An 8,714-nucleotide genomic window follows, 5' to 3' on the forward strand; every position below is an offset into this window, starting at 1 on the left:
TTCCACAAATAAGTGCCGGCGGTTTCCTGTCGCTCAACTGCTATTTAGTGCTGCAGCCGCTAGCGATCGTTCGCACTATGCTTTCTCGGTATTCAAAGTCTCGTGATACTTCAACAGTTTTAAAATCAGAAACTGTAGTTTTATTCTGTCCACAGTTCCTATCAAATGGGTTGAGTCACATTCGTACACAGAATTTTATATGTTAGCTTTCTATTCATCATCATCATCTTGGACAGTTTCCAGCCACTGGCTGGGTCTGTTGGGAACACAAGTCTCTCCATCGTGTTCTGTCTTTCCACCATTCCCCCTCTTTCACCTTCGTCCAGTTCTCTCCTCTTCTCGTCACACATTCCTTCACTCCCTTCACCCATCTATCTCTTGGTCTTCCTCTGGGCCTCTTCCCCTCCAGTTGCAGATCAAACATCCTCTTTGGAATTCTTCCCTCATCCATTCTCTTCATGTGTCCATACCACTGCAGTCTTGATTTTTCTATCCTGTCCTGTACTGGTTCCTTCTTTAGTCTTTCCCTCACATACACATTTCGCAATCTGTCTCGTCTTGTTACACTCAACCTGCTCCTCTGTAACTTCATTTCACTAGCCTGTATTCTACTTTTGTCGCTTTTGTGCATTACCCATGTCTCACTTCCATATGCCAATATGGGGACAAAGTAGTTTCGGTATATAATTCCCTTGGATCTCTGTGGCACCTCCTTGCTCCAAATAAGCCCCCTAATGCATTTGTAGAACTGCCCTGCTTTTCTGCACCTTTCATTTATTTCCATTGCGTTTCCCCCCTTACTTTCAATCATGCTTCCCAGGTACTTGAAGTTCTCTACCACTTGTAGTTTTTCCCCTCCACAAGTTATATCCACATTTGGCCTATTCTTCTTCCTTGTTGTGACAATTATTTCACTTTTCTTTGCAGAGAAATGAATTCCATATTGTGCTGCCGTTGCCTCCCATACATCTAACTGCTCTTGCACCTCCTTCTCGCAATTTCCCCATAACATCAGGTCATCGGCAAAAAGCACTGCTTTCATTTTATGATCTCCAATTGCATCTGACACTTGCTGTAGGATTTCATCCATAACAATAATAAACAATAAAGGCGAAAGTGCACTTCCCTGTCGCAGCCCATTTTCCAGCTTGAACCATGCAGTACGTTCCCTCCCCACTTTCACACAAATCTCACTTCCCTCATACATTTTTCTGACTTTTCGTGTTGTCTCTTCATCTATCCCTTTTGCGTTCAGCACATCCCAGAGCTTGTCCCTACAGATACTGTCATACGCCTTCTCAATATCTAAAAAGGCCATGATTAAGTCCTTCCCGTACTTATAGTGCCTTTCCTGCAGTTGCCTTACCGCAAATATGAGGTCCGTTGTTGATCTTCCCGGTCTGAAACCATACTGCTCCTCTTGCAGTCTACTTTCAATACTGCTTCTTATTCTCTTCTCCAGGATGTTTTCATAGATTTTTCCACAGTGGCATAGCAGGGTGATTCCTCTGTAGTTCTCACATCTCCTTTTATCCCCTTTCTTGAAGATAGGGACTATAATTCCTTTCTTCCAATCCTCAGGAATTCTGCTCTCCTTCCACACCACCCTCAGCACTCTGTATAGCCACTGGGTTCCTACTTCTCCTGCTGCTCGTATCATATCCACTGTTACTTCGTCCCAACCTGGTGCCTTGCCCCCTTTCATCCTCTTTATGGCTTCTTCTACTTCATTAGCTTTCTATTAAGTCCAATAAAGGTATACGTGCATAAAAGTCTGTTCTGAATATACATGTGTGATACTTGGACATTAACTAAATCATAAGAGGTAAATATAAACATCTTTGGAATGAAACTTTTGAAACAGACATTAGCCAGCCGGTGTGGCCGTGCGGTTCTGGGCGCTACAGTCTGGAACCGCGTGACCGCTACGGTCGCAGGTTCGAATCCTGCCTCGGGCATGGATGTGTGTGATGTCCTTAGGTTAGTTCGGTTTAATTAGTTCTAAGTTCTAGGGGACTGATGACCACAGATGCTTAGCCCATAGTTCTCAGAGCCATTTTGAAACAGACATTTGGAGGAATCTAAGACAAAAACCAAAAAACAATGGTGCATAATAACAAATAGGGAAGTCAATGATTTACATAAAGATCTAGACATCATATCCAAAATGTCCGCCCCAGTAGCTGAGTGGTCAGCGTGACGGATTGCCGTCCTCTGGGCCCGGGTTCGATTCCCGGCTGGGTCGGAGATTTTCTCCGCTCAGGGACTGGGTGTTGTGTTGTGTTCATCATCATTTCATCCCCATCCGGCGTGCAGGTCGCCCAATGTGGCGCCGAATGTAATAAGACCTGCGATATGGCGGCCGGACCTGCCCGCGAGGGGCCTCCCGGCCAATGACGCCAAACGCTCATTTCCATTTCATTTCCATATCCAAAATTATAGCAAGGAGATTCCTTTGGATTGGACGCGCACTTCGGCCTCCGGAAGAAAAAGTCGACCAAATATATACAGAACACGGATATTTGCAAAATGAGGACGAAGACGTCTCGGAAATTCTAGACTGCTTTCCTTCGAATACATCAGTAAACACACGAGAATTCCGAAAATGAGAAACCTGAAAATTAAATGTCAAGACAGATATACCTGCCAAAGCACTGTGAAAGCATTTTCTGGAAGTATTTGCTGAATCATGCGGAAGTATGAAGTACAGATTTTCTTATGAACCTAATTTCGTATGATTTCGTATCTACGAGGGTAATCCCAAAAGTAAGGTCTCCTGTTTCCTTATTAGTACATACACCTGTTTATTTCTACAATGGTTTACATCAGTTTACACCTTCAACATGTAGCTATTTTTCGACATAATCACCATTTCTGTCGATGCATTTTTGTAGACGCTGTGGCAGTTTTTGTATGCCCATGTCATACCAGCTCGCCGCCATGCTGTTCAGAAAGTTATGAACTTCTTCTTTCAGCTCGTCGTCGGAGTTCAATCGTTGGGACCACAATTAGCGCTGTCAGGTACTGTGACTTTAAAAATCTCAAACGGGCAATTCAGAACCGGAGAAGAGGAATGTTGAGCAAGGGCGTACACATTCTCCATGACAACGCTCGCCCACACATCGCTCGGCAAACCGTTGCTCTCCTGCAACAGTTTCAGTGGAGTATAATGACCCACTCACCCTATAGTCCTGACTTGGCGCCCAGTGACAGTGAAATCACCTGTTCCCTCGGTTAAAAGAACATTTGGCCGGAAAGCGATTCAGCTTAGACGACGAGGTGAAAGAAGAGGTTCATAACTTTCTGAACGGCATGGCGGGGAGCTGGTATGACAAGGACATACAAAAACTGCCACAGCGTCTACAGAAGTGCATCAACAGAAATGGTGATTATGCCGAAAAATAGCTAAATGGTCAAGCTGTAAACTGACGTAAACCATTATAGAAATAAACAGGTCTAGGTACTTATAAAAAAAAGGAGACCTTACTTTTGGTATTACCCGCGTATCTAGAGACTGGCTTGCCTAAATACGATGTAATGGGACGAAATGGTTTTTATAATGTTTCCCCTTTCAATGAGGTTCTATTTTGTATCCTGTTACTTTCAAAGATATATATTGAAACGTCGTCTTTCTAAGGTAGTATATTTCATTCATCAGATGAGACATTGTCGTTAATCTAGTAATCCCGGACTTTCGATTGCGTGGTTATAACTTTAAAATTACATGTCATGAAAATGTTCAAAATACCGAACAGTTACAAGGATTACAGTTTCTCCAGACAAGTTTGGTGAAATGCTGAAACGCAGTAACCTTGCCACACCGTCGACATTGTATCTACTTCTCGTTAAGAAGTATCGCATTTTGAACGTGTGGACCGTATCGGGGTTCGAAATCTGATCGCTCGTTTGATCAAGAACGTCTTTCGAATCAAGCACTAGAAGCACATCAAACACACAACGTCAGCACATTTCCTGCAAGAAAGATGGATCGATTATGTATTTCGGCTTCCGACACATTCATCTGTTCCATCTTGAACGTATTGAAAACGGTGAAACAGCGTTGTAAACATAGAAACAGTGTATATTATCAAAACATTTTATAATATCACAATTCTGTGAGAACCGTTGTCACCACTAACAAAAATACAATTGACAAACTTGTAAGTAGGCTTTTTAGGTTTTCTTATTGGTAACGCCACCTCTGTATGAAAATCACTGGCTGTGCTGTGTGCAGTCTGTGGCTGCTTTGCATTGTTGTAATACTCGCCATTGTAGTGTTAGGCAGCTGGCTGCGAACAGCGCGTAGCGTTGCGCAGTTGGAGGTGAGCCACCAGTAGTGGTGGATGTGGGGAGAGAGATGGCGGAGATTTGTAATTTGTCATGAACGGCTATATATATTATGACTACTAAGGTAAATACATTCTTTGTTCTCTATTAATATCTTTCATTTGCTAACTATCCCTATCAGTAGTTAGTGCCTTCCGTAGTTTGAGTCTTTTATTTAGCTGGCAGTAGTGGCGCTCGCTGTATTGCAGTAGTTCGACTAACCAAGATTTTTGTGAGGTAAGTGATTTGTGAAACGTATAGGTTAATGTTGGTAAGGGCCATTTTTTGTAGGGATTTTTGAAAGTCAGATTGCGTTGCGCTAAAAATATTGTATGTCAGTTTAAGGACAGTCATGTATAATTCTTCAAAGGGGACGTTTCATATGTCGGCCCTTAGCCGAGGATACCTCACTGGAATCGTTCTGAATTTTTTCTTGTAGTCTGTGTAATTAGTGTAGCCATTGTTTATTGCTAGCGCGTAATTGTAGAGAGAATCTCCTTTATAGTTGCAGCCTTTCATTGTTGTACAGTAAAATAGTTGTGGCATGCATGTAGATTTGCACCAAGTATTTCGCTGCTGCGCTTGCAATTAACGAGATATTATTTTCAGTGCTATGTTAATGTGTTCTCTTATTTTTGCTCTTCAAATTGTGCTTTTCTGTGTTATCGTGTGAAATATTGTGACAATAATGGCGTGTGAAAAACGTAACACTAGGCTCCAAAGTAAACTGAGAAATAATAGTGACGACGAGTGTAGCTTGCCAGCACCGCTGTGTAATGGATTAACAGACATTCAAAGTAGTAATTTGGTAACTGTGCATAAGGAAATGGAGCGGGCGTCAAATAATGGTGTAGACAGTGAAACAGGTAGTGAACAGGGAAGCATTATCGATCGATCGGTCGGCAACAGCTCGCCTCAGGAATCGGGAATGACAGAACACAATATTGCAAATACTGTAGACTCAGGTTTTTGGTTCTCACCGTTTTCTCAAATGAGTCAAGAAACATTTTCTGCTTGTCAAAATGTGAATGTTGCCGGTGCAACTTCACTGCCGAAAAGCACTGAGGAACATGTTTCAGACACCAGTGCATTGTTATTACAGTTAATGCAACAAATGGGACAAAGGCTACAAAAGTTAGACACAATGGAACAAAATCTTCAAAAGTTAGACGCAATGGAACAACACCAGAGACAAACACAGCAACAGTTAGACACAGTGGAACAAAATCTCAAAACGTTAGACACAGTGGAACAAAACCTTAAAAAGTTAGACACAATGGAACAAAATCTTCAAAAGTTAGACACCACACTTGAACAGACACGTGAAGATTTAACTACTGAGTTACATAAAATTGAATCGAAATGTCAAAAAGTCTGTAATGACGTAAAAACACAAATTTGTGAGCATTTTCAACCTATTTTTTCGCGGCATGAAAATGCATTACAGAATCACGAAGCAGCCATAAAAGAACTGCAAACCATTGTTCATGAAAATCTTGGACCTTGTGGGCTAAAATTGACTCAGTTGCATCTACCGATTCGGTTACGCAACTTGCAAAAACTCAGGAAATCTTGAAGGACACAGTAGATTCGATTTCAACACAAATGGACACTCTGAAAATTGGTTCAGAAAAACACTCTGAGGAAATGTGTTCACTATCGGAGAAAGTAGCCGAACTTTCGGATCAGGTCACTAACTTATCTACAAAGGTAGATGATGATCTGAATGACACAAGACCTGTAGCCTTCACTGACACAGAAGAGTATGAACAAATTAGAAAATTCAAACAAAATCAAAATCAAATCAATACACAGTACAAAAGAGAAATCTGGGAAGTACAAGATCAGCTGACACAGGTAATACAAGAATTACGTATTTCAGAGGACACTCGCGCCCCAATACAGGAAGAGGGACATAGAAATACGGAACAGCCACAAAATAATAACACAGGGCATTTCGAAAGTTATGAAAGAAATTGGCAATGTGCACCGAATTTGTAGATTCAACCGCCGACACGACGTAACAATGACCGACATGCGACTCGCCGACATGATGATTTTGACTATAAGCTGTTCATTACTACACGTAAATTCAAAACGTTTAAGAATTCTGGCAACGACATTCATCCACAAGCGTGGCTCCATCAATTCTCTCATTGCTTTCCTCCCAACTGTCCATTAGAGCACAGATTAGAATTTATGTGTGGCTATTTAGAGAATGAACCAGCTGTAAGAATGCGATCGGTCATTCACGATTGTCACAGTGAAGGAGAATTTTACCATGCCTTCCTCTCAGCATATTGGTCTCAAGCTACACAAGACCGAGTAAAACATAGCATCATGATGATGAAACACTTTGAACAATCTGAATTTTCCAGTCTTGTCAAATATTTTGAAGACATGTTGCATAAGAATCAATATCTTTCAAACCCATACAGCCCCTCAGAACTCATCCGCATTTGCTTAATCAAATTGCCTGAACATTTACGACATATTATTTTGGCAGGACGTTGCAAAGACGACATTGAAGCTTTTCAAGGACTCTTACAAGAATTAGAAATTGACACAGACAGTCGCCGGATGCGAAAACAGGAAAATAATCACTACAGGTCACATACGTCACAATTCCGTGACGACAGAAACAATAACTGGACACGACAAGGCTATTCTTACAACGCAAATCGTGACCCAAACAGACACCACCCATATGACAACCACTGGCAGAGTAATAATAGTTACAGAGAAAGATCGCATTTCCGTAGTAGTGAATATGACAGAGACAATCATAGAAATAGACAATATGGTAACCTGAACTATTTTTATCAAGGGAGACAGAATACTTTCAGACGCAACAGTTCAGCGCGCAGTTACGATTCAGGAAGAAATTCTCCACCACATGACCGACAAGAAAGAAATTATGAAATCTACCGACATGACGACAGACGAGATAATCATAACGACAGACCTGAATTTCATCAGAACTGGCGGGATTCAAACAGAGCAGGGCACTTTCGACAACGTGAATTTGTAGAAGCTAGGTCTCCTAATCCCAATAATGACGCAAGCCAACAAAGGAACAGACAATGACTTGCACCGCAGGCAGCCACCTGCGCTGGCTGGCTCAGAGAAAAATAACACAGACGCTAACCTTGAGAAAAGATTTAACATTCCTTACCGACGTATAAGACATGACAATTGCTTTTCAGTTGAAACTCTGCGTACTAGGAAGAGTAAAGGTTTACACCACATTTCACATGTAAAACCATTTATTGAGAGATAATCTGCTTTTTAACTTAGTCTTTGGTATAAAACTTTTCACTTCACATTTCTAGTATGCTTTGTCAGACTTAAGAAACTGTTAACATGTAACAATGTTTGAAGTTAAATATCCAGTCTAGAACCTAGGGAAAATTTTTAAACAGATATTACGAATGCATTGTTATAGTGAACAGACGTCACAGTGTTATTGTGTGTGTACATTCTTGCTTGTTAGTTGCACGATTATGGAACGACTATAAGGCTTACATACTTAGAACATTTACCAGTACTGCTAATGAGATTTTAATGCAACATTTTGGTTTACTTGAAAATATATTCTGGATTTAAAATACTTTCAGTGAGATACCAGATGACACAGTGGTTAGTTTATGTGACAGCTACACGATTTTATCACGACGCTACTAATGAGTGGCAATTTACAATGTTGCTTTTGCAGTGTTTCTGTTTTATATCTGCACAGTTTTCTGTTTTATTCTGGAAAGTAAAACATGTTTTAGTAGTAACTTTTGTGGTATAGCTACAATGAGACTGCCTTTTCTGTAGCACAGCAATACGTTACAGCACAGTACTTTCTTCATCATAGCAATAAGCGCAATAACTAAGATATCTATACGCAAAGCATTTCACTTTTGTTTATCATGAGGTAAGTACATTGACTTCTGAAAAACTTAGCTTTCGGAGGACAATAACTACGACACTTCCACAGAGATTATCTTACAGCAAGACGCACATTTAGCGCTACAGGACACGTATTTGAATGATTAATTTTGCACTTAAATCATTTATTTTTAAAGATGTTTGAAGTACAATGATACAAAGGTTTTCCGTGACACATTTCATTCCATTGCTGTAATCTGTAACACCTGAGGGTATTATTCATTAATCCTCAGGGGGGTACACGCTTACTTTGTGTACCATATGTTTGGCAAGCACAAGGAGCCCTAGCTAATATGGTATTTGCTTATACAACTTTACACATCGGTACCATATTTCTCTAACACAGAATTACACAGCTATCTGATCATTTAACTGAGAGAGACAAATATTTATTTTACTACATCAGTGACAGATGTTTACGCAATTACACAGTTGCATAATTTCACACTTAT

The sequence above is a fragment of the Schistocerca americana genome, chromosome 6 (genome assembly GCF_021461395.2).
Source record: "Schistocerca americana isolate TAMUIC-IGC-003095 chromosome 6, iqSchAmer2.1, whole genome shotgun sequence".
Taxonomy (NCBI): Eukaryota; Metazoa; Arthropoda; class Insecta; order Orthoptera; family Acrididae; genus Schistocerca; species Schistocerca americana.